The sequence below is a fragment of the Dromaius novaehollandiae genome, chromosome 2 (assembly GCF_036370855.1).
Source record: "Dromaius novaehollandiae isolate bDroNov1 chromosome 2, bDroNov1.hap1, whole genome shotgun sequence".
In the NCBI taxonomy this organism is placed as follows: domain Eukaryota; kingdom Metazoa; phylum Chordata; class Aves; order Casuariiformes; family Dromaiidae; genus Dromaius; species Dromaius novaehollandiae.
The window spans coordinates 89,104,122-89,131,147 of record NC_088099.1 but is presented as its reverse complement, the minus strand read 5'-3'; the positions used below and the strand labels follow the sequence as shown (position 1 = coordinate 89,131,147).

General features: G+C 37.2%; 1 long non-coding RNA gene across 11 annotated transcripts; it reads left to right on the top strand.

Moving 5' to 3' along the window:
• The first annotated feature begins 264 nt into the window (after nt 1-264).
• Nucleotides 265-26,010, top strand: LOC135327523 (uncharacterized). Of its 11 annotated transcripts, none has more exons than XR_010387778.1 (8): nt 266-772; nt 1,579-1,708; nt 2,284-2,642; nt 3,795-3,946; nt 11,041-11,192; nt 11,582-11,706; nt 14,210-14,352; nt 23,088-23,455. It is a non-coding gene; the product is annotated as an uncharacterized LOC135327523 (long non-coding RNA). The 11 variants fall into 11 exon arrangements; XR_010387777.1 differs by having other exon boundaries at nt 22,970-23,455; XR_010387772.1 differs by having other exon boundaries at nt 19,980-23,455.
• Nucleotides 26,011-27,026: the final 1,016 nt, after the last annotated feature.

Below are 27,026 nucleotides of genomic sequence, written 5' to 3'. Positions count from 1 at the left end.
AGACTTTGGGACCTGGACTGCAAATTACTGCCGCTTAGCACAACTTCTATAAAACTTGCTTAGCATGAGTAGCTAAATTTGCTGAAGCCTTAGGCCACACTCCCTAGGTCAGTGAGAAAGGGCCCCAGAGCTGGTGCAGGCTGGAAAGATAAGGGAGTTACAAGCAGTTTGCATTCCTATGCTTCACACTCCAGGAGGGAGGATGTGAAGGCTTTGAAGTGAGGCCTGCTTGGGCGCCAGGACCCTGGGAAACAAAGCCTCCCCTCACTGCTGAAACAGTATTAATTAGGGGGGGTCTGGATTATATCCTCTTCTTCAGGACCTTGGAAGATAACACCTACTGTCACTGCTGGGGCAGTGCTAATTGCTGGAACAACACCTCTTTGTCAGGGCCCTGAGAAAGAAGGGCAGAACCCGAGGAATCAAAACACATTTGTCAGCAGAAACCGCAACAGTAAAGATAAGGGAGAAAAGCAGCCTGCCTGGGAACAACGATGAGACCCAATAGGGAGCAGGAGACCCCAGACCCCAAAATTACTATTGGTCTGAACTACCGCGTGAGGGGTGGGAAACTTAATTTGAAAAAGCTATAATTGCCCAGGGATTTCTTTGTTCAGGGTCCCTCTTCAGAGGCACCCAACTCGAGCCGTAACTACTGCACGCGTGTCATTATTTAATTTGCCTTGATTTGGCTCCGAACTTTTCAGCGGGAACCTAGGGTCGGACACCCAGGGTGAAGAGGACCAACGGGACGCCGCTGGATCCATGGGTGGTAATATCTCTTTCTCTCTCCCCCTTTTCTCTCTCTCTTTCTCTCTCTCCTCCCTTTTGCCTTTTCTCCCCACTCCGTGGAAAATAAAGTTAAAAGGTTGTACGATATTTGACCGGTTTTAGAGTCTTAATCTCGTCCTTGGGATCGTAACGAACCCCCCCGCCCCCGATATTGGATCGGGACAGAACCTTCATGACTTCATGACCTAACTTGATTTTCACAATTCAAAGTCAAAAGCAAGTATGCGGAAAAACTTAAATTTAAGACATTAACCAGGTCTTTGCTCAGGCATGAACCTTTACATAAATCCATTTCAGTTTTAATACTCTTTCCTTGACTAACCTCTGTTTACAACGTGACCTTACTTTGACTTCCTAGTAAAATACGTCCCCAAATATCTAGCTCAGCCAATCCTTCAAACTGCAGAATTATTATCAACACTTATAAAATGCCTGGTTGTTATATTAGCACTTTCAGAACAACCAATATTGGCTCTCAACATTTTTAGTTATTTGATGCCTTCCTTTTCACTAGTTTGTATTTATTATTATCGAACTGCAGAAAGATTCAATGACAATGCAGTAGCTAGCTGCTACCCATTACTCTTCATTTCATCAGCATTTTGAACAGCCATGATAATGATGTCAATACAGAAACCAAAAACACAGTGGCTGTCTTGCTAATATAAGTGCTCTAGAAGGTTGCCCGATATCGGGCATCCCTGAAAGTCTCTGATATTTTATAAAATATTTACTTGTTAAACATGCCTCCCCTCCTGAAATACACACACTAAAATCTCTCTTTAGAATTAGAGGATTCTGGCAACTCATGAAAAAAAACCGTTCAGAGTTAACGAAGCAGCTCCTTCTGCCTAGCTCTAGGTATTTCAAAGGAACAAGCAGCAGACTGTGCATACTACAATACTACAATTCAAAGGTAAGTCATGCTGCCAAAATGACAACCCCCAATAAGCCTCTTTTCCTCTGAAGTATTAAAAGACAAATTCTTTTAAGCTCCCATTTCTGTGCTTGGATGTATGTTTATCTGATTCTCTCCATCAAAACACACTGAGATGTCTTTTTTATTTAGAATATAAGCATCTTTCAGAAATTGTTATTATTATTTACAGGATAGGTGAACTGTGGAAACACAGAGTTCCACGCCCTACATAAAAAACAGTGTCAGTCTAAACATAGTAGGCAAGGCAGATGTAAGTAAAAAGAGAAGAAATGACTTCTCTTGGCCATACAACTTGTCAACAAAATGTTTGATTTTGTGATATCCAACTTTTCTCACTGGGCAGCCCACAGTTTCTTCCAGTGGGAATTTTCCTGAGGCCTCTCCCAATTCAGGCACAGCTGGATGAAGAGCTGTGGTGGTGGCAACCCACTCCTTGCCGCCATCTGTCTTGTGCACATGATGTGATAGGCTACAAGCCACAGGTTCTTATGGCAGCTGCCATATGCTATCACTGTCAGATCAACTCATCCATTTTTCTGCTTATTCCTCAGGGATTGGAGGGACATGGGACCAGTGGGAATAGGCCGGTGTCTGGATTGTGCTTCCTGCTGGGCTATTCACAGGCAAAGGCTGAACGTTGACTATCACAGCTTCCAGCCTTAGATCACAGCACAGCTCCACCAGAAAGGCTGGTTTTACTGGTATCCTATTGCCAAGGGGGCTGCCAGAGCCAGGGAGGCCCAGAAAGGCTATCAGAGAGAGGATCTAGAATTTTGACAAGCATAAACTCAGCAAGTTAAAATTTAACCTGAAACATGAGCTGGGATTAAGAACATGAATGTATCCAAGGGCATAAAGCAGGAAGGATGGAGATCTAACCCAACATAACTTTTGGCACCCCCAAAGGCAGGTTGGTACCCCCTTTAAAACTATTTGTTGCTAAAACTCTTGTCTCCTAACTCCAGTTTTATTAAAGAGTATGACCGAGCAATTACTGGAAGATCAGCATACACAGATTTAAAACATCAGCAAAATATTCAAGAGAGAGCACTATTAAGATCAGTGCTAGCATGCCAGTTCTTGAGGGGTTATTGATCTTCACCATACACATTGAAAAATGGCACTCGAGACAGCTTTTCCTTGAATTCTTATCTTCTAATCATCACAGGACAGAGAAAGCATAAAACAACTGGAAGACTAATGCAAACCTGTGCACTGATCGTACAACTATACAACTTGATCTCAGGGAAGGTGACCACATATTTGCACAGCATTCACTACCTAATAAACTTCACTGTTTGACTGGGCCTATTTTTCATTAAGCAGCAGAAAAGAGATATTCTCATTGCTTAGACCGATGACTGATTAATTGTCTTAGAACACATTGTTCTTTGATACATTTATCTCCCACCCAAGTCTCTCAGTACCCCAAATTATTCTTTCCTGCATTTTTAGTCAACAGACACCCTAATCACAAGGTTACTATTAGGAAGAAATGTGGAAGCATTGTGGCATGCCCTATAAAATACAGATAGTTGCTAAATGTATGACCAGAGAGGCGGGAGCCTTACTATTATAAAAACCACAAATTTTACAGGGAACCTGAAATCAGTTTCACAAACCTATACACTTTTTTATTTCAGAAATACCTTAGATGGCTTCTGAAATGATGATAACAAAGCATGTGTTTATCGAGAACATTATTTTAGAATATATTACAACATTTTATTTTCTTATTTTTTAAGGAAAAAAAATCACTTTTGAACAACTGGTCTTCTTTTATTTTGCTGGCTGAACCAAAACCCTGATGAGAAACAGTGTTTAGTTTTCTCAAAAAGAAAAGGAAAAGAAATGGAAGGCTTCAGGTTCACTAACACTTTTCATTTAACCGAGACAAAACATTTCATTTTCCATGCAAGAGGATATATTATGCATTGTTCCAAACACAGGAACACTGCTTAAGACTTGAATGTGCTATTATAATAGTTACTATGCTTTTGTTGCCTTGGCACACTTTAACAATGTTAATATTGAAAAAGTGATTTTTTTATTGTTTTCATAGGACAGTGTGAAAGGAAAGTGTGGCAACGTGTTTGGATTAACAAGCAGTTCAAATTGCTACAAACGTTCTTAAAAGCTTGTTTTGACAAGATGCAACAGTGAAGTCATTTCTCATATTTGCCAAAGCTGGAACAGCATGATTTCTATGGGAAGGTATAACCACCCACGTGAGCTTCGAAGCTTACCTGTGGATTATGTCCAGTTGCAGACAGTCTTGGATTTCTGACAGCTCTCCAAGTATCCAGATGCTTTCTCTGCCATTCTTTTTTGGTAGAAAGCATCTGGAAAGCATCTAGCATTTTGCTAGAAAGAGCATTTTTCCTCTGTTCTAAGGGGCAATAATTATCTGGTCCATAATTATCTGATCAAAGGATCAACACATCTGGTAGTTCTAAAACAGTAAACTGAGTTCTTCTCTGTTAGCAAATAGGCAACATGCTTATCAGCATTCATGGACTTTGCTTCCGGAATGCCACAAGCCAACAGAATTAGTCTAATCAAGCACTTTCGCATATGATCATCCAAGATATAATACACTTTCCCTCCTATTTGTTTCATACTGCTTCTGTTTTAGGTCTCAGTTCTTTACTTCTGTGAACTTAATCTATTTTGTGTGGTCACAATTCATTTGCAGTGTTTTGTGAGTCCTGTTGGAGCCAATTTATCCTCCACACATAAGCCATGATTCCAAAATTACTTTGTAAGTTTTACTACAACCCCTGGCTCAGCAAATCCATTCTTGTAACTGCTAACTGAATAGTTGGTTGGGGGCTGGTAACAGTTCCTACTTGATGGATTGTATATTCAGATGCTTCCTCCTCTTCTTAGTCTGATGCACTTTGATCAGACCTTGAGGCAGTTTCCAGTGGTTTGTAGACTTTATTTAATTCTTCCTTTTTCTGTGACTGCAACTGCTGTGAAATTTTCAAGATTATTGATGACATACATCACTTTTCTCCTTATTTTGACATATATTTCTACAATTGTTATTGTGTCTTTTCTTTCTGCAAGACAATATCTCTTGTGATGATACAGTTGAGCATAGTACAGCAGGTCACTCTGTCAGAGTTAAGATTAGGAAGACTGAGATTAGTTTTTTCCGAGGTTGTAGAAAAAAAGTTCTTTTCCTGTTGATTATGAGGAGGCTGCTTTATTCTGAAATCTTTATTATACCAATTACAGAAACCGGGGAAAAATATACCCCTTTCTACAAACACATTTTGATGGAAACAAATCACTACAGCTGATATTGAGTACAGAACGTGGTGTTTAGGCTACTGTTCTCAGGCAATGAAAGTGTTTTTTTTCTGATTCATCATTACATTGCTCAGGAGATATAAAATTCTCTCAGGTAAAATTCCATTTTGGCACAAAATACTGGGCTTGGTTTTATGGAAACTGACTACATGTTCTGTTTGTATCTCCTTGCACATTGTCAAATACTTCAAATAATTTGGGTCCTGATACTAGCAGTAGTAAATGTCTATTTTCACAGCCTTTGGTGGTGTCATTGGCTTCTAATGGTCAAACTTTCTGAGACAATGGTGTCATAATTCTACTGTTGTTGGTGTAACGAGCTGAGTGGCAGTCTGCAACACTATTCTTTGCCTTTGGCATGAACTGGTGCCTCACCCCTTGGGTCAGATTCTCATTTTAGATGTACCAATGTGAATTTTAAGCATCTCCTGGGAAGTCAGTTGAATCCTTACGAGTTTATGCTGACGTAAATTAACCCAGAACTTTGCTATTTGCCTGAGAAATACAAGTTTAAAGAAGTTTATTTGATCTTCCTGTGCTGAACAGGTTGTGTGAAGGATTTCTGCTTATTTGCAGTCTTGTCTTGTCACTTTTAGCAGAGACTCATCTGTGAAAATAAAACTTCAAAAAAATTTTTTTTAATTCTTTCACTGGCAGCAATGTGCTGGTTACCTAGTAACTAGTCAATTGTGGCCAGTAGCTCTGTTTTGTTTGTATCTAGTTAATCATTTCTATTTAGCTGGGTCACCTCTCCTGGATAATGCAAAAACAGGAAAAAATCTGATGGATGTCAGTTCTTGTGTTCTATAGCATGTGATTTGGTTTGTGTCTAGTAAAATAAGATTTATTTTTTCTTGGTTGGTTTATATATTTCAGTACCACCATGCCAGAGAGACAGAGGTCACTTAATGCTCAGCATTACTTGTATTTGCTGTAGCAATACTGTTTGTTACATTTGTGTGACTTGCCTGCAAGATTTTGCATGGTGGACTTAACACATAGAAGCTATATTTTTTCTGACATTTTTATTACCAGCTGATAAGTTTTTGGCTGGATGTTTAAGTCAATAGATATGTTACTTTGCTGCAGTAAGCAGAAGCTGATATACTGTAATGAACTGGCCAGTGTGTAAATATAAATTTGGAAGAAAATGGTTATAATCAGAATCTCTCTGCTATGCCCAAATCTGACCACTATTAAAAGCTAATATAGATTCACCTTAATCATATGTGCAGGGCACTTTTGAGGCAGAACTATCACCTTTGTGAAATACTAAGTGGCTTCTACTTGAAAAGCAATAACAACCACACAGTTTCCTGTAGCCAGAGATTTCATATAACATCGTCATTAGTATCATCATTAATTTTATTAATAGAATAACTGAAAATTGAGCTACAAGTGATTGCCCTTAAATAGGATTGCTGTGCATTATGCCATTCCTGGCAGATGTTTGTCTAGCCTGCTCTTAACCCTTCACGGACAGAGATCCCAGGCAATCTATGCTAGTGTTTAATCATCTTCACCTCTATAAAGACATTTTCAATTTAAAACCATTGCCTTTTGGGTTTAGATGTACTCATGATTTGTAGGTAGTTCTAAAATTGGCTGTTTTGAGCATGTCTTTGTGTGCATGGTCTCAGACAAGCATCTTCCAAGCTGTCTGTGAAAGGTAACTTCATGACTTTTAAGCCACAGGTATTCTGCATCTTCTGGGGCAAGACGTCTCTAGTAAAACAGCATGAAAATGTTATTCAGTATTTGACAAAAATGATAATTTAATTCTTAATGAATTTGATTAGCTACTTGAGGACTTGAGAATATAATATTTGAACAACCCAGGAAAAAGAACCAATTTGTAGAAAACCCGTTTTATGTAATTTTTATGAGTTTTAAGCAAGCCCCTCTCCCAGGACTTTTGAGGTTAGAAATCAGTTCAGATGCATGAAAAGCCCTTGTGAATATCCAATTGTCTAAATGACACAAAGATTAATATTGTCCTTTAGAATTTATTCTCAATATTTTCCTTTAAAAATAAATATTTTTATGGCATCCATTCTTCCTGATTCTGACAGTATATTGGAAAGAAACTGCCAACATTCTGATAGCTCTTTTCACTTAAACAGATGCAGTAATTGCTTGAAATTTCCTGAGAGAGTCAATTCTCCTGAGATTTCCTACACATTTGCCAATTAATAGGGATAGTTGGAGAAGCAGCCAAATCTTTCTGATGCTTGTGTGAAGCAAATCACTGAACCCAGGGTGGTTCATCCATTGCTAATGAAAGAATTAAATTTAAGCATGTATACTGTTGAGAATATTATGTATAAAATCTGTACCCCACAGAAGTCTGTGTCCAAGTGATCATTAATTTCAGTGGGGCCAAAATTTCATTCCCTGTACAAAATCAAATGAGTTATGAAAAAAGTACTGTATAAAGCAGGTGGTCTAAAATGACACTTCCGTCTGTTGTTTGTACTAAAATTCTCCAATCCTGCAAGAAGATAAAGTACATACAAGGAAAATGGCAGTAAAGAGTATGGAACTCCAAACTAAACTCTGCTGGGACATACAAACCCAAAATGATGTTTCCAAAATTATTTATAATTACATGTTAATACATAATGGTCTATGGTACCTTACACACTGCAGAAGCCATATATAACATGTACACATGACAACTGTAGAGAAATTGTACTCTTTGCTCCAGTCAAAGAATGTCAATTGTAGAGATAAACAAATAAATGTGGACCTGCCAAGCTGCTAAATTGTAAAGAAAAGATTTTCTATATTCTTCCCACATCAGTAATTTTCTATCACCAGTTGTCATAAAGATATAAGTCCTATTATTCAAGACTTTGACATTTTGATCCACTTGCTTCCACATATTAATTAATGTAATCCTCTGCCATCCAGGTTTTCTTAAACATGCCCAAATTTCATCATGGGCATTTAAGCTATTTCATTAATCTGGCCTTCAGGATTTATTTTGTCACATTTTTGGTCATACCAATTTATATTCACTATACTGCAGATATGTACAGCTTATTCTCATTATGTAGTGATAATATTGGTTCGTCTTCAAATCTCTTCCTCATAACCAGCTTGATTCCACTAGTTCAAAGTCTTTTAACTCCAGCATGCCTTTGCAATGTCCTTCTGCATGAGATCATGAACAGTGGGTTGACTGTATTTTCCAGTCAAAATTAAAAACCCATTCGTTCAGCTTGACTTATGCTTCGTGACAGCTCTGTGTATTTCTCACTGTGATGTGAATACATGAAGGACACAGTATAAAGATGCACTGAATTATATTTCATTGTGTGGTAAATGTGATTGGAGTTATTATCAGTGTCTAAGTTTTTATTTTTTTTTCATTACTGCTGCTATTATGCCAAAGACAGAGATAAATAATGCAAGGATTTTATTAGTGTCTGTCTTAGCTAAAATGTGAATGGCAAAAAAGCAATAGACAGTAAAAATATAATATAAGTAAGATATAAATATAAAATACAAAAGTGCAAAATACAAAATATAAATAAAATATTAGCACATCCTAGTAGTGCAGGTGTAAGTGTCAGTAATGAAGTAAGAACAAACACATGGTGTTAATTATTCCAGCTTAATTAAGTGCAGATCAGAATACAAAAAGAAGTAGGGAGTGCTTTTAAAAAGGTAACAATCAGACAAGCTAACCTCTGTATTATATCATGTACTTGGTTGTACATGATGTGTACAACTCAGTATACTCATTCTTCCATATAGTACTAGTCCCAGACAAAGTATGTATACTTTTGGGTTGTGCATCACATGCCCACTCTCTTTTCGGAGTTCGGAACATCAGTCTACAATGTGCACCTCTGTGCATTAATTAAGTGGTATATTTTCCCACAAAATAAATCGTCACTGAAAGGTCATCAATGCTTTTTTTTTTTTTTTTTTTTTTTAGTCCTGTGGTAGTCCTGTGTTTTGTTCTCAGCTTTCTCAATTATTATAGAGTTCTGGAATTAGCTACAGAGCCTATAATTAGCTGTTGTCCACAGGCTCAGATTCATGCCAACCTATGAAAAAATGAAACTACACATCAGGTAGTGGTATTTGTGAAACAGCTCAGTGATTTCATGACTTTTCTTCTGCATATGTATAATATGAGAAAAAAGTGCCATCATGGGAATAGCCATTCACATTGTTGACCAAGACTTTTGAACAAAGAAAGAGATACTTTTAGTAAAGAAGCTCTTCCAGGTTTTACAAAAACACTTGTAGGACTAATGCAAGCAGTCAATACAACTCAGCAATTCACAGTACCCAGTCCCTTTTTCTCATCACTGAGTGCAAAGTGAATCTGTAGAAGAGAAAGGCAGTAAACCAGTAAGTATCAATATTCACTTTAGGATGTAATCACAACAGAACTAGATTAAAACAGGTTGTAAGGGATGTTGATTGTATTTTTCCCTTTCGGTTGGCAACTAGATAATACTGATTCTCGAGATTGTTACAAAAACACCTTTTATATTGTTTCTTATCATTCACAACTTTTCAAGATTCTTTTTTAATTATTATTATGTTTTATTGGCGTAATGTTATTTCTGGGTTACTACTTGTATCCCCGGATGAACCACAACAATATTCTATATTAGTCCTTTGTTGGGTCAATCTCAAAGTCCAGATGATAATTTTAACTATAGACTTATTATTCCAGTCTGGGAATGTAAAATTATTTTAAAGTGGATGTAAATATAATTCACAACCAAGCACTCATCACAAAACATCATTAAGTGCCCTAGCCACAGATGGACTGTGTAGGGGCACCACCTTGTTATTTATGAATGCAGCTTTTTCAACATCTACAGATCCTGCTTGAAAAACAATCTTTCATGGAGTTTTTTCTTCCTTACACGGAAATCATGATTCAATAGTTTGCTCCAATTCAACAAAGTCTTTAAATGTGTGCTTACAGGCTTTTCCAAATTGAGGCTAGTGTTCAATTTAAGTTCATTTTTAAATGGCCTATTTCTACTGAAATGAGTAGAGCTAGGCTAATTTACACCAGCTCAGAATATGTCCATAATGCTTATAGTGTCATTCACTAAATTACCATCAGAGGATGTTGTTTTTGCAGAGTGATTAAAATTACATGTTAAGAAATTTTGATGAGAAAGGGAAAAAAGAAGCTTCTGAAAGTTTGAAATCAGCATTTCACTTTAAAACAACTCAGCAAGGACCACCTGCTGCAAGAAAGCACCAAGAAGAGCTCTTATAGTATATCTTCATTTTCTAAGATGCACAAAAGCATCAATATTTAAAGTCTATTGTTCGTTAATGTCATTGTCTAATGAAGATGGAAATAATGAGTCATGTGGAGCACACTTCACGTTGAATGGCAGTAGTAATAGAAGAGTCACAGTACAAAACTCTAACACGATCAAAATATTCAAGTACTTATTTAACTAGGAGTAACACTGGCAGATATGTTATTAGAAGAACATTGCACTCTGGGAGTTCCATTTTCAGAAATAACCATTTCTTAGACTATAATCGTGGCATAACTGGTTCAGTATTTCCCTCTGTCCAGAATCAGTTTCTGAGGGCAGTAATTCTACTTAAAAAATACAAAAAGAAAGACTTTGCCAACACACTGAAGTTTAATTGCTAATTATAAATCACATTTGCAAACTTCTCTTTAAGTCTGCTACTGAAAGTGAATTTTTGGTTTCATTTCTAAATCGTTTAGATGTGTTTGAAAATGTTACCGCTAGATAGAGAAGTTACTGGAGCTCTTTCATTAAAATGATTTCTTCTTTACCATTTTTTTTTTTAATGGTGTTCTTAAGCAGTAACAAAAGATTAGAGGGAAAATGTAGGTCTGCAAGATCATTTCAAAGTTAAGAGGTGAATTTTATTTTTCCTATCAGCCGGACACTAAAATTTCCGCTGATCTTGGACAATGTGTTTGTTAGAAGTATATTGACTGCTATTTTCTTCATTCACAGTGAAAACAGAAAAGTACATTAACCAATGCTTTCATTTTCAATATGTGAGCCTGAGTGCAGAATTCAGTCTTATAAAGAAGCGCAGTTGTTGACAAGAATTAACAGCATGAAACATATACTTGGCCTACAGTTGGAAGCCTTTTATATTTCAGGTAAGACACAGACAGGAATGCTGAATATTCATTCAAGTATTAGATTATGAGGCTGATAGAAATTAGCTTCTACTTTAATGTGGAAAGTATCTCAGACCCTTACAGTGAATAGAGGAAATGGATAAATTAAAAAAAACAGCAGGCTGTACCTCTTCTTACACTTCAAATCAAACCAAAAGGGAAAAATAGCCCCATTTGTGTTAATCTAAATGTAATGTAGATTAATAAACATATAACTGCAGAAGACCAGATATATCCTCTAATTTTAGGGTTAAGGCTGCACAGGAGGGGAAAGAAAGATTTGTGGTACTATCATCCTCAGATATACATAACTGGAGGTAAGCAAGGCAAATGTGGGTAAAAGTTATTCTTTTTTTCTTCTGTGGCAGGCATATTTTCTTTCCTGATTGCACAGAAGGGAATCTTATACTACTGAAACTGCAAATGCTACTCCAGATATTCAATCCACCAAATCTTGGAGGACTCTGTAGACCTGGAGCAGAGTCTCTAAAAGGTAGCTCTGAAGCAAAAAAAAAATTGGGAGGGGGGCATAAAATCATTTAGGATATTTTTAAAACACAATTAGGTAAATTCCTGTCACCTTTTCCCAGAAAGTAAAAATGAACTCCCTCCAAACCTTTGGAAAACCTTTTTTCAGAGTGATTCAAGCCCTGTGAATGTCAGAACATTTCTTACCCACTGATCTGCACGTGAGACCAGAATTAAAGGATGAACAATCACAATGTGCTGGTACACCCAGCGGTAGCATTGGCCAGCCTGCAGCCCCTTCCTGGGTAACGCTGCCCACCACGGCACTGAATGCAGGCTCACTGACAGAGTGAAAGCCTTTCTCTGAGATAATTTTCTACTTTGTGAAAGCCAGGGCTATGCCATCAGAAAGTGAACACAGCATCATTCCTGCAGTTCAACAGCTGAGGCAACAGAAAGAAGAGTCATACAGATAGCGGCCTTGACTTGTAGTAGAGGAGAACCAGGTGCCCCAAAGGAAGGCGGCAAAGTTTTTCAGACTCCTCCTGTTTGGAGAAGCCTAACTCATCAGAACTATGGAGCAGTTGGGAGAAAGTTAATACTGGATGGCAACTTACTCAGATCTGGCAGGAGAACAGGCAAGGGCTGAATTCCCTTGTTTCAGAAGAATGCCAAGCAAGGGCCAAAGGAAAGATAAAAGCAAAAGGCTGAGATATATGAGGAAGTCCTATTTTCTTCCATGTTTCTGTTAATACCTTGTCTTGTTGTTAAGATTTTCTCTTCTGATTTCCGGAGCTTTTGTTCACATTCAAGACAAACATAACCATCAGATCTCTGCTCTGGTTTGGCAGCTCATGCCTTCCAATGACAAATGGAATGGAGGTGGAGAAATGTCTTTTTGTCATTAAATTAAGCTCTGACATATGGTCGAACATATCTGCACACAAGCACTTACAATACAAAGGAGAAAATGAAATTCCCTTCATCTTCCATCCCTGTTGGAAGGGTTTGGGCACATGAGAGCTACCAAGAAAACCTCCCTCTGGACTGCAAGCACACATTAGAACAGTCATCACCAGAACTGAGACCTCAATAAGGACTTATAATTTCTATAATCTATATATTCTATTCATATTCTGTATGTTCACTGCATATAGTGTCATCTGTCCGTGGATTTTGAGGTGCAGATCAAAGGTTTCAAAAAAAAAAAAAAAAAAAAGGTGAGTGCCCTGAACTTTGGCATGAGCAATTTGAAATACCTGGAAACAGCCTGATTTTTAGCAGGGGGCAAGCACTCTCTTTTTAAAACTTCGAGCCCTTTAAGGCCTTCATTTCTTTTCTTTTCAATTAGGAAACCAGAAAAAAAGGCACCATAGATTGTTGTCTGAGTTTGGGGAGAGGTAGAAGCTTCACAGTGGGGTGCGACTGGAAAAAATTGTATTGCTGCATTATCATATAGAATGTTATGTCCACATTAGAAATGGAGCACAGAGAGGATATCTTGCCCAAAGAAGGAAAAATGTTGATTAAATAGACTGACAGTGCCTTCCCCACTCCCTCAGCTTTAACCATTATACTATGTTTCTTTTATGACTAAAGCAAAGCAATGAAATCTTTACCTGTTGCAAAAGTAGGAGCCAGCAGTTCATAATTGTTTATGAATGTTACAACAAGAAAAAAAATCCCTGTAGTACTTCTAATTCATTTTCATGATCCATTGGCCAGTTGGTATGAGAAGCATCATTAATGAAGCATGAGATTTCATGCAGTTTGGCCACCCAGCAGGGGATACGCTTCACCTTATGCTGATTCTCTTTTTACTAGCTCCTACAGCCAGGAAAGTCAATGCATTAAGGAGACATTAAAAGTAAGATATGTATATGTTATTCAGTATTCTTTGGATATCACTGACAACTATCACACTCCTTCTTAGAGTGAGGGCTTTCAACAGAGCATTGCCCTGTGAAATAGAGTACAGAGGCACATACTGTGAAAGGAAAAATGTAAAATCAAAGGAGTTTTGTAACAGCTGTTATTCAGTGAGGTTTCAGATATTTTTAACAATAGCAAACCAGGAGGTTTTCTCTCCAGTGAGAAGTCAGTACTGGAAACAATTAGATTTTATATATCAAGTCAGTAACTGCATTAAAAACACATTGAAATATCTTTAAAAGTACAGTTTCATATATGCATGAATATGAATGCATGGGCATATGAGATAGAGCTTTTAGGGATGCCATTATACATATTACTTTAAAAAAAATCTCATTATAAGGAAAAAGTTCTTTGATACTGCTATACTATAGGTATAAAATAACGACCAAGGCTCCAAATCCAGTTCAGCCCCCAAGACTTTTTGTAAAGGGTTTCACTACCGCCCACTGCATACTCTGGCCACTTCAGATGAAGGATGGGCCTAAGAGTTTTGCCAAATTACATACGAAAATGAATAAACAGTGTCCAGGTAACTTCTTACTTAATTTTGACATTCATTTCCACTTTAATATCCCAAACTTGAAATTTCACAGTGTTGCTGAATTGTTGTCCTGAAGCTGCACACCAGAAGCAGAGCAACTGACAGAGGAAAACATCAGGGTGGGAATTGATGTCTGGGAGGTGTGGATGCAGTTTGCAGAAGAGCTGGCTAGAAGATTTACATGCTTCAATCATGGTAAGTAAGGGCTAGTAACACCTCCCCAACCTGAAGTGCCAGACTGTCTGAAGTCAGGAAGACACTGTTTTATACTCAGTTCATTGCAGTGGGAGCAGATGATGTTCACCACACTGTAGGACAGATTTTTAATGGCTCAAGGAGGGATAGAAAGGAGTAATTTAGTTACAGTAAATAGGGCTGTAATATACCCTATATTATTACAGAGATTCATGTGTGAGGGCTTTCGGTGGACTGTACAAACAGTAAGCCGAAAGAAACTTCCTAATATGATGTCAATAAATAATACGGGAAGATATATCTTGCCTAATAAAATGTATTCTTAAAGTTAATGTATGGAAGACTGCCACTCTCTGGCCTCAGCTTGTTCATTCTATACCAAAAATTGTCTATTTATTCCTACAGAATCTTTAACTTCCAAGGATACTTTATATAGGGTCAGATGGTCTAGGAACAAAACACCACTAAAATTCAAAACAGCTCCCCTTTTCCACCAAAAGCTCAAATGGAACATATTGTCTTCACTTCTTTCAGCTCTGTTATGAGATGTGGAAAAAGTTTAAAGTAAAGGTAATATTTAAGCTAAAAAAATGCTCAACATCCCAAGTTTTGGCTAGGCAGAACTAGGAGAGAGGAAAAATAAGAAGAGCAAAGTTTAATTTTTATATATATATAACCAAAAGAGAGAAATATAAATTATTTACAGAAATTACATTATATGTCTTCCAAAGAATGTTAAATACATTTGTAGAATATGGAGTAAATATTACATTAAGCCACAGTCATGTCATTAGGAAATTATGGAGGTCACACTGCCTGAGCAGAATCACAACTGTGTGATATTGAACCACTGAAAGTGATGATGGCAATTTATATTACAATCTCAGTTAAACCTTTCTGAACAGATCAGTATTAGTGACAGTAGTCCCTGAGATGTTTTTGCATTTCTTCCAGTCTCTCGTCTTGCCTAGAGAGTCAATGGTGCCAGAAAATTTTCGATTTCACTGCCTGTTCAGTGCACCCCACTCACAGGCTGGCTTCAACTTGGCTCTTTATTTGTAGGTATCATTCACCACTTTAATGTGCCAAAAAAAAAAAAAAATCTACTGAAGCAACAGGTATTAAAAGAAAAGTAATAACTTCTTTTTTGCTCCATCGGAATACCAGGGGAATATATAAAGTGAAATTAGAATTTGCCAACCATATTAGCCTACCTGAACACCCCTATTTTCCTAGAAAGTGTACTCAGAGTTTAAATGGCCACAAGTAACTGTGACTCAATTTTTTCATCACTAAAATACATTAAAACTAATTATAGTCTAACCTATATTAGAGTTACCAGATTAATTGGTGGATAGTGATTGTGTGGGGTTATTTCAGATTTATTCAGTAGACCAAAAAGACTCATCACAGCTGTTAGGGTTAATAAACACCTGCCAGAAATGATATCTGAAGTAAATGGAAAGCAATTTATAATAAGATTATATTAATAACATATTATAAAGGAATTCCCTCAGAATTACATATTGGAACCAAATACCAAAATAATACGCGAATAAAATCACGATGAATATAAAATGAAACAATTATGGTTTGCCACTTGCTTAGCTTGAGATATTAAACAGGTAATAAGACAAATAATATATTGCGTGGACTTACATATATAAATATTATCCAATAAAAAGTTAAAAAGGAAGAAGAATATGGCATTAATATGAATTCAGGCTTTCTTTGGGAAAGTAGTGATTGAAACTGTCTTCTGGAGTGCGAAAATTAAGCAATAGGTTTCAAAGTATATGAGACTATAAAAAGAAACTGGATATCAGGAAAACTTCTGATTTTAAATATATAATTCCTAAAAATCTACCTCAGTACCATTTCCAGTAAATCTGGCATAAAAACAAGCATATCAAGTATACTGCTTTATGAAAAATTATCTAAATTCAGGACTCAATTAAGGTAGAAATCCTTTAGACATAAGACTCACTACAATACTACTTTGATAACCAAGGCAGCTTCAGGATCTCTGTAAGGTGATACAATGGGCTATGTAAATGAGCTATGAGTCTGCAGACATCAGAAAAAACAGTTCTGAGAGCTACAAAATACCCCAGGCAACTCCCTGGAGCCTTGACATGATCTGGAGAATGTTCTGTCCTGTCCTTTCCATTTCAAATATTTCTCTTCTGCAGAGAGATGAGATGAGAGTTCAGCAAATGATATTTTCTAATGAAATACTCTTTAACGGAAAAACTACCAACCAATTTAGTTAATGTCTTCATGAAATGCCACCTTAAAAGACATCTCTGACTGGATCAGAGATGGAGGAATGATGGTTGCCCAGTCCATTAGATAAACACAGGCAAAATAATAATGGAGCAAACAGTGGAAGATATTCCCATTTCCTTTTCTTGAGAAAACACATACAATAAAGAAAAGGAATGTGGTTCTGGTTATTCTTTGAAGGAATAAATGCTGAGGATGGGGAGCCAAGAGGAGGGACAGACGTTACTACCAGTGAGCAACAGACAGCTTTTTGTAATAAGGATATCTAGACTTCCTTATTGTGGAAAAAGAAAAAGGAGAAAGAGAACAGTGGGAGATAAAAATATCCAACATGTCCTCTGCGTCAAGTTATCCTAGCACTTCCCTGACAGATGCTAGAGGAATGCAAATTTTGAAGAGAGCCTTCCCTCCCGTGTGTTCAGAAAACTCCCTATTTTTCAGTGGCACAAAGTATTCCACAGCAGTGGGTGTTGCTTAGAAGTTAGATAGGAGGAAGTAACACAGTTTTATTGTATATCATCCTGAAATATTCACAGAAATTAAGCAGCAGACTAGGGAAAGATGTTATGGAGATATCCACATTCAAAACACCTCTAACATTTGAAACGTGGGAAAGAATGATATGGGCCTCTTCAGTGAAACCATTTCGACTGAGTACAACAAAGACCTATGCTTACACCTGAACAGAGCCCTTAGCTTTTTAGTGACGCGACACCTGGATATTTAGCACTATTCGTGCAGCCAAAGCTGGTCAAAACCTTGGGCTCCTAGTTCACTACAGGTGCCATTTTTATTTGTATTTTTCTAATTTGTAGTGAATACAAGCTCCTTGACTTTTTTTGATCAATGACATGGACATTTTTTCAGTGCTAGGGAAAAATGTCTATTTCATTAAGCTCCTGCCAGGTAAAGGGTTGCAGATTTTCATCTGCTAATATGCCAGAAATCTTTCAGCAGCCTCCTTAAAGGTTGATAAAAAAAAATTATCAGACTCAAAATGTTTCAAACAGGAGATTATGAGCTTAATAGACCTGCATTTTTCTGAACCACATGTTGGTTCATCAGATAATTTACAGTCATCTCTTTTCATTGAAGGCTGAAGGTCTCAGCCATTACAAATTCAGTAAAAAAATCTAGTACCTTACCAATTACCGAATGTAGAAATTTTAGATCGCTTTCTTATGATGCTTTTGTTGAGAGCTTAGACTGGATGCAATAGCTAGATGAACTCTAACGAGTGCTGAGTAGAGGAGGATAGTCCTTCCCCTCGATCTCCCAGCCATGCCCCTGTGAGCACAGTCCAGGAGGCTGCTGCCGTCTGCAGGAAGGGCACACCACTGGCTCATGCTCAGCTTGTGCCTGCCACGACCCCCAGGTCCCTTCCCGCAGAGCTGCTCCCCAGCCAGGCAGCTCCAGCCTGTGTCCATGTACGGGATGCTTCCTGCCCAGGGGCAGGGCTTGGTGTTCGTCCATGCTGAATTTCATGAGATTCCTGTTGGCCAATTCCTCCAGCCAGTCTAAGTCCCTGTGGATGGCAGCCCTGCCCGCCAGCGTGTTGACTACTCCCCCCCAAGTTTGGTGCCATTTCCACACTTGACAAGAGTGCCCTCTGCCACCCTCTCCATGCCATCAATGGAAATGTTAAACAGGACAGGTCCCAGTTTAGACCCTTGCCAGTCACAGGCCTCCAGGTGGAGTATGAACCTTTAGCTATTACTTGTTGAGCCTGACCATCCAACCAGTTAATTACTCATCTAATGGTCTACCCATCTAGACAAAAAATCCCAGCTTGGATACACGAATATTGTGGGTGACAGGTGGTCTTTCAAATACTCATGAGAGGAGAGCACTTGATGTCATCTACCTTGGCTTTAGCAGGCTTTCAACACCATCTATTTCATGCTCTGTTCTTACAGCATTAAATTTTGCAGTTTTCTAATAAGAATTTCAGCCTCATTTATACTATAACATTTAATCTCTTTGGAAGCAAAACTTGAAAGCCAGTATGTACTGTACCTATTTCAGTGTCATCTCAGCTGAAAAGCAAAGTCCTCACTGGATGCATATCAAGAACATTATTTAATATGTAAAACTCAATACAAATATTAAGTTTGCACCAATTTCTAACTTTTCTAGTATTTGTCTGTTTCGAACATTTGAAGATTAGTTTCACTAAATGATAAAAACTTATTACCCCTTTTTTTGTCTACACGTTATGGTGTAACTTTTAAAATGGGATCATATACTATTTTCTTCCATAGGTGGCTTCCCTATTTGACTCAGAAGGCTGGTCATGATCACAGAGAAAGTAGCTATTTGATACTACTTTGTATAGATCAGCATGTGGCATTAGATCTGTTTGCTAATCAAATCATGCTGTAAGAAATCTCCATGTGCTGTTCTCTCTCGCATTCATCACAAGAGTTAAATAAGAGTTTTCTGAACACGAATGAATTCATTTTCTTGACACTCTGGTCAGACTCGTAGATATTATTACTGCTACTTTACAAATGGAAAACTGAGAAATTAAGGACAAATGCATTCTTTTATTCAAAGTGCCCAGTCTGAGATGTTCGGACCTGACTTCTTGGGGCAGATAGCTTAATGCAGAATTGTGCATGTTCTTAGAAACTTTATCTGCTGTTCTAAGTGTTTTGGGTTTTTTTGCATATTAGATGGAGGGTCTTAAGCAGAGCATCTAAAGAAAAAGGGTGTCTTGCAGTTCCTAAAAATATATTGATTTAGATGACTGGCCCAGGAAAACGTATAGCTCCACTGCACAGATAAAAACAGGCACAGTTTTTCATGTCAATATCCATTTACCTGGTCTCTGAGATATTTTCTTTTTCCTTCCATTTCTAACTTCATTCACCATATACCTTACAAATTAAGAACATACGAATCAGTGAACACACGAGGAAAAAGTCCGTTTGTCTAATAGTATTGGATATTAAAGTGTCTGGACTCTGTCTGGTTTTAATCTGCTCTGTTTGGCAATCCCATTTCCCTTCTGCTGCTACAGCATCTCATCAGATCTGTCTCACAAACCCCTCATCATCCTTTTCTTGCTTCCACTGGCTCCCAGTTCTGATCTTTTCACCCAGGCAATTCTTGCTACTCTCCTCTCAGTACACCCTCATTTCCTATTTTTTTTTCTTCTTTATTTCAAGACTCAGTCCTGGTTTGCCCTAAAACCTTCATGAACATTTTCAATGCTTCCATTTCTCATGAGTCTTAAGTCACAGCATTTATTTTTATCTCCTCAGGCTCTTTACTTTAATCTAGCTCACTCTTTTTTTTGCACTCTGCTAAGATCTGTCTTCTTGCTTAATTTACTTCAGCAGTGGTACATTCGGACATTGGAAATACAGTTTTCCCAGTGTCACTGTGAGACCATGTTCTAGCAGACAAACAAAACTGAGATATAGCTGCTGAGGAGAATGGGAGCATCCTCTGAGGAAGAAAGGGACAATGGTGCTTCTACCTAAGAACGTCTCTACCAACGTTCTCCTCCACCTCTCTGAAGAGAACATTGAAAATCTGAAGGAAGGAGTTGATCAAAGAAGTCACAGGCAGCAGGTCACCAGGAGACCACACTATATTTGTTGGTTGATTAAGACAGGATAATTTAATCAACTTTTAGAAAAGCTCATTTATCTCTATTAGTTTTACAGGAGAGTCTACTGACTATACCGACAGCATTCAATTGAGAGATGAATTCCCCCTATAAGCTCACTCTTCATTCTGGAGAAATGCCTTAATAAGTATATTAGCGGGAGGCTGTGTTGCTCTTAACCCTGGGAATTTTCACATGACATGACCAAATCTTCCTTAGCGTCTTATGCTTTGAGGACATTCATTTATAAGATGTGAGTCAGCTTAAATATCCTACATGATGACATACTGACAGCAACATATGCTACTGTGACCTCTGAGCTTGTTTATTATGATTTCTTTTTCACTGAAGTATGAGCTAGTCTCATCTGCCACTAGCAGCTTGTTCAGGATATAGCACCATGATTGTCTATGAGCTTGAAGTACTGTGATAATATTCTCCCCAACCTTGAAATAAGCCATTTTGGGAACATTGAAACTAATGCAAAATTTATACCTTGAAGTTAAATGACTGTAGTGTCTGAACTGCAAGCCCCGCAAGCTTTTCGTACAGCTGAGGTGAACAGAAATGTCCATTCTAATAGAAATCAGAAATATTTATGAAACGCATGTAAAAAATTTTAGAATCATGTTTTAAAATTCATTTTTTTGAATCTCTGCCTTTCTCAGCTGCATTTGTCTTACTACTTCATTTCCTCAAAGACTCACACATGCCAAATTTATTTCTTTCAAACAGGTACATTTTTTTTCTGATAGAATGCTGCACTTATTTTAGGCTTACACTGCAACATTCTGATTTCTGAAAGAAAACTCTTGTTTTGTTCATATTTTAGGGTTTGCTAAATACTCATGCCTATAATTTCTCTCCTCTTGAGTTGAATACACAGTATTAAGAACATCACTACTTTTAGAAGCTGAAAGAAATCAAACAAAGGAACCTCATCTCTTACCAAATCCTTATTTATTTGTTTGTTTATTTATTTTTTAATGTGGCCTCTGTGGACTGAACAACATGTTATGTTTCTCTAAGATAGGAGGCATATGTCAGACAGAAGATGATCTCATTCCACATACAAATGTTCTTTTGATGCAGTTAGCTTGGCTTTTTTGGGATAATATTGAATGTTGCTTCATTTTTAGATAAACTCTCATTTTTTTCCAGAGTCACAGAGAATATTTTCCTGTTTCCTAAGGTATCCATGTCTTAATTTCAGTCACTTGTGTAGTCAGAGAAATAGTACCCTTGATCTCATAAATGTCATAGTAGTTTCTGAAAATAGGAGTTATGCTTCGAAATCTTGTAGGCATTTTGAAAATGGTAGTCACACTTTGTTCACCTCACTATCAATTTCTCCATCTATTTAGAAAATAGGTCAATGTCCAAGTCTGGATTATGGACTCCTTTCAACTTCTGGAGAAAGAAATTAACCTTTAAAGATAAGATTAGACTTAGAGCCAGGGATGCTTATGATAATTTGAATTGGAAATGAGAAATATTTATTTTCTACCTTTTGTTGAAAGAGTGTCCCATGAGGACATGTGCATTTATCACTGCTCATAGCTTTAGAGGTCTGAATTGTCATGGAAATAATGGCTCTCACAAACTTTCCACCAGCGAAGAAAATAAGCCTTACGATATCTATTGACATGAAATCTAGCTGTCATGTTGGGCTGAAGTCAAATAAGAACAATTCCCCACACCTAAGTCTTAAACTTGCTTTTCATCTGCGTTCAAATTTTCTCTGAAGTTTCAAATGTCTGACCACAGTGGCATGGCTTAAATTTAATGGTACGTCAAATTACAGAGCTTTCAAAATGAGATCTTAAAATCTTCATGGAACAGTGAGAACACTTTTTTGAATGTTTTCCAAGGCTATTGATTATGCAAAAAGTGACAAATCCCCTTAATACATTCTCTGATCAAATGAAATTTCTAAGACAGTTTGACCTCTGCTTCAGCAATAATAAAGGTAGGAGTTATATGGTTATCTTGTCCTTCTTTCTTACCAAAGGAATACCCATTTGATCTAAATTAATGCTAATTTATTCCTCTGTAAACTCAATAACCAGATAAATTAAATATATGTCTTCAGACTAGGTTCTTCCCTGTTTAAATTTTGATCTACTTGAATGTTCATTGGCATCCTTTGCATAAATTTTGGTAATTCACTGAATCGTACTGTCTGCCTAGCACCATGGTCCAGAGATGTTCCATAGGAAGAGAAATTTTCTCCAAACCCATAATTTAACATTTAACAGCTTTAGCTATGCAACAGTAAGTGGGATCATCTATCAGGAAAATATGCAGCTTCATGAATTAAACAATAGCTACCATAAAACCAAACTAATAGAAGAACTTAAGTAACACAGGCTAAAGTGAAAACTAAATTCATCATCCATACTTTCATGGCCAAAACCCTGACCTTCCTGAACCAGAATTAATCTGTCATTCAACTGACCAAAATACGGTGCAGAAATATACAGGACAAAAACAAAACAAAACAAAACAATACGTTTTATTGTATTTTATCACAACAACATATCTGTAAACTTACATGATTCATACATGCATATGTGAGGGCTGCTTGCACATCTGTAGAAGTACAGTGAAATCATCCACACTGGAAGCTCTGGAGCCAGGAATCTACTCAAATAATTTGGGAGAGGAAATATGAAATATTTAAACTAGAATCACACTCTGTTGGTGTCTCTACAGATGGCAACTGTGGCCTGGAATTCATTATTGCTAACCTTATTTAGGGTAGCAGAAACAGAGAAGGCTTCTGCGAGCCTGGCCGAAATTCCTCCTATGATTTATTTCTCTTTATTCTGAGGTCTTGCTGATATCACCTGACAGAGCAATAATATTTGTGCCAACTGAAAATTATTAGCACTGAAGAGACCATAAAATATCAGTACCCAGAACTTTTAAAAGGATATTGAGAAGCTGTCTGTTCTGAAAGAGGACATTTCTCATAGTACCAAAACCAGTGTAAAGGAAGGAGACCTCCTGGGATGAAAGGATTACATCAGAAGTCTTCACCTCACCTGCTAGCAGGTTTTATTGTGGGTTTCAGAGAGGACTGCACCTTTTGAAGATAGCCAGGAAGATGCCTGCAAATAATCCTCCCTGGCATCTAGAATTCAGAAGATTAAACTTTGAAGCAATTAAAAAAAAGAAAAAGAAAGGAAAAGAAAAGAAAAGAAAAGAAAAGAAAAGAAAAGAAAAGAAAAGAAAAGAAAAGAAAAGAAAAGAAAAGAAAAGAAAAGAAAAGACAGGACTGTGGGGATTAGATGTAGAAGTTCCTATCTGAAGAAAAAGGGTGTATACTTCAGTTGAAGCAGAGTGATGGAATTTGTGCAAGGTGGTCCAATGCTTGTAAAGTAGCAAAGTCCTGAAGGTAGTTCACAGGAGGCCTTATTAATAGAGCCAGAAATGGTACATCATCAAAGAAAACCATAGCTTTCATGTTTTACAGGAAAACATGGTACTGATCTTCTTGAAAACAGCCTAGAGAATAAAAAACAGATACAATTGTTAAGTATGAGAGGACGAGAACATTTCTGATTTTGTATCAGGATGCTGGGATGTTTCATCTTCTCTGTGCAGAAAGGAATCCTGTTAGCCCTCTCCCCTGCTGGAGAAAGGATGTTGGACTAGATGACCTTTTGGTCTGATCTGATAAGGTCATTCTTAGTTTTTTGTTCTAGGAACTAGGATCCCCAGGGTTTTGACTTTCCTAGTCTAAAAGACTGGCTACCAAAAAGGCCTGCCAGACCAGTAGCCAAAAAGGTCTACTGAGGATCTGCATGAGCATAATGCTAACCTGAAAGGTTTCTGCAGAAAAATATCTTTGATTTCTGCTGAGTCCTTATGATTTTTCATATTACCTTAATGTCACAATTTTGATTGAGCATCACATTAGGCAGTGTTGCATACATATGAAATAATTAAAACATCTATGTACCACACGACTCAAACTCCAGTTATAAAACAAGAAATGTGAGATGAATAAGGCAAAAGAATGGGTAGGAGCTGCTGACAGGCAGTGATTTCTACACATTAGGAGCTTAAATATGGACAAATTTCCTATAGCAGATTTTGGCAAACAAAAGAAAAAAAAAAGTTTTGACAAGTAATAATGCAATAGCTTGACTCATACTTCTCTTCAGTTAGAGGACAAGCATAAAAAAGAATTTTGAAGCTGTTTCTTTCAATATTTAGCAAAATAACAATAGGATCTAACAATTGGTCTTATCAGGGGTTCCAAGTAACTTTTTGACAGAAAGTAGGGAATGATAAGCAGGAGGAGAAATTGTGATTGACAACCATAAAAGCAAAGCCTTTTTAGACAAGATATAGCAAGCTATAAGCAAGGTAAGCCAGAGGAAGGACACACACACACACACACACACACACACACACACACACACACACACAAGTGAAGGGTTTATGGCCATGAATACAGAGAATACAAATAATCTATGTGGTGAGATTCTATATGAACCCAGGATTCTTTTTGTTATTATTTTATTTTTTATTTATCAGGGATAAGTAGCATGATGTTGCAGCAGCTGAGATACGAGTTTACCTTTCTGGAGATCCATTGAAAGTCTTGTCCTAGAAGCATTATACAGAGCAAGCTGAAAAATTTATACTCAGTAAATTTCTGAATTAATGATGATGTTCAGATGGAACTGAGTGACATTCAGGATGATGATGTCAACAAAAAGTAAGAATGCTCTTGGCAGATAAGAACTATTTTGGGAAGCCTTCTGCACTGGAGAGGAATGGGAGAAGAAAAGCTCTGCAAAATGTTTGCAGGCAATGTATCCATTTTCCTTAACAGTGAAAGAGCAAAGGGAGGTGAGATGGTTATTGGAAAAGCAAAATGGTCACTGATAGGCTTTTTGAGAGGAAAGAAGATAACGCATGCTTTTACCATGAGGAAAAGGAGCCAGAAAAAGACTGACAACCAAGGAAAAGATTTAGAGAGAAAACAGAGTTGGCACCTAAGAGATCGGGGAAGAAAGAGAACAGGCTAAAGGGAAAAATGAAGGAATTGGAGGAGTAGAACAGATGAGAAGAGGATGGTTGGATGAATCAGGCTGGATGAGCATTACAGCAAGAGATAAGGGCAAAAAAACAAAGCATGAAATGTGTAAGAGGGTGACTCAACGGGTGAATTAGCATTCTCCAAGAGCAACCTTCCCCAAAACACCTTCCAATTCATTCTAGACTAATCTGCAACATAAAAATCCCCATTCATTTTTGAAGTCTTATGAAATGTTCTGTCTGACTCATGATCTTTGAAAGAGTGAGATGGGCAATGCTGCCCATTAAATCACTCCCTACAGTACCAAAGCAGTCCTTTGATGACTCGGTATGCACAGCTGACCAAACCCTTACTTTCAAGATCTTTTTACAGAGTGGCATTGCTGCAGAACTGAAGAAAAATGAAAATGCTGAAGGGCAAAGTCCAGGTACAATGAAACTTTAATTAGTAGGATTCTCAGCTAAGGCTTGCTTCAGCTCTCACTGAAGTCAGGAGAAAGCCTGCCACTGATTACAGTGGATTTGGATCAAAGCTGCATGAGAAGATGAAGACTTTGTGACAGTTTTATATCCCCAACTCTGTTTAATAGAGAGGTCAAAAATCATAGTTTTTCTTTGAAGGATATGTTAAGGTTTGGACATATTTTCATATGTTTTGTAAAGCAAAAACTAAAACTGAAATGAAAAATGGTTTGATTTTCTTTCCTCTGCTTTGTCAGTTCTTTCTCTCTTGTTTTTCCACTAGACTAGAAAAAGAGGAAGCAAAATAATTTAAAAGAGTCTTCAGCAAAGTGATATTTAAATCTCTTTTATTTTAATGATTCCCTCTCCCCATCCCTTTTTTCCCTCCCCCATGATTATTTTTCTTGTCTATCACCTGCTAGGAGTTAGTTAGTTTAGGCAACTGCAATACTTTCCCTGCATATGAAGAACCCATGGACGTTGTATATTCCCTGCCCTCCTGTTTTGGATAAGTGAAAGGAAAAATCCTTTATTTTCTGCCTATTATTAGCTCCTGGAACAGACTGCTTCTGCAGGTAATTGGATATAAACAAACTAATGTTAATGTTTTCAGTAAACTAACGTTAATCAGAAAATTAACAGTTATTTGGCAGTGTCCATACTGCTGGCCTGAAAACTTGCCTTTTAGGTAGATATATTCCCTGTTAGCTGTATTGATCTCACTGGCTCTGAATTTTGACAGTCATACCAAGGAACCGTTGATTTAAATACAACAATAGACCAATGAAATATAAAAGGATGCAGAGCCCACAGCTGCTTTACAAGACCTGCACAAATCTCTAAGGAAATAATTACCCAGACATATATCCAGTATTTATCAAAGAAAACTTGTCTTAATATAATACACATTTTATATTTTTCAACATTTAAATAGAGTCAGACAGGAAATGTTTCTCCACTCTATAATAAATGGTATTTCAAATTTGAAAAAAAAAAATCTTGCCCTCAAATGGAAGTATGTTTTAAAACCTTGACATTTTTAATTAGTTTCTCCATCTGTATTTTTCTTCATCTCATTGATTAAAAAAAAGTCAAACAAAATTAATTAATGCAAATATTCTATTTTCATAATGCTTGGTTTCAGATCAATAATGAATAATTATTTCATCCTGATTTTTTTCCTAAGTTTCAAATCACATTTAAAAGGAAAAATAATTTTCAACCCTAAAAAATATTTTGGAAACATTAAAATAGG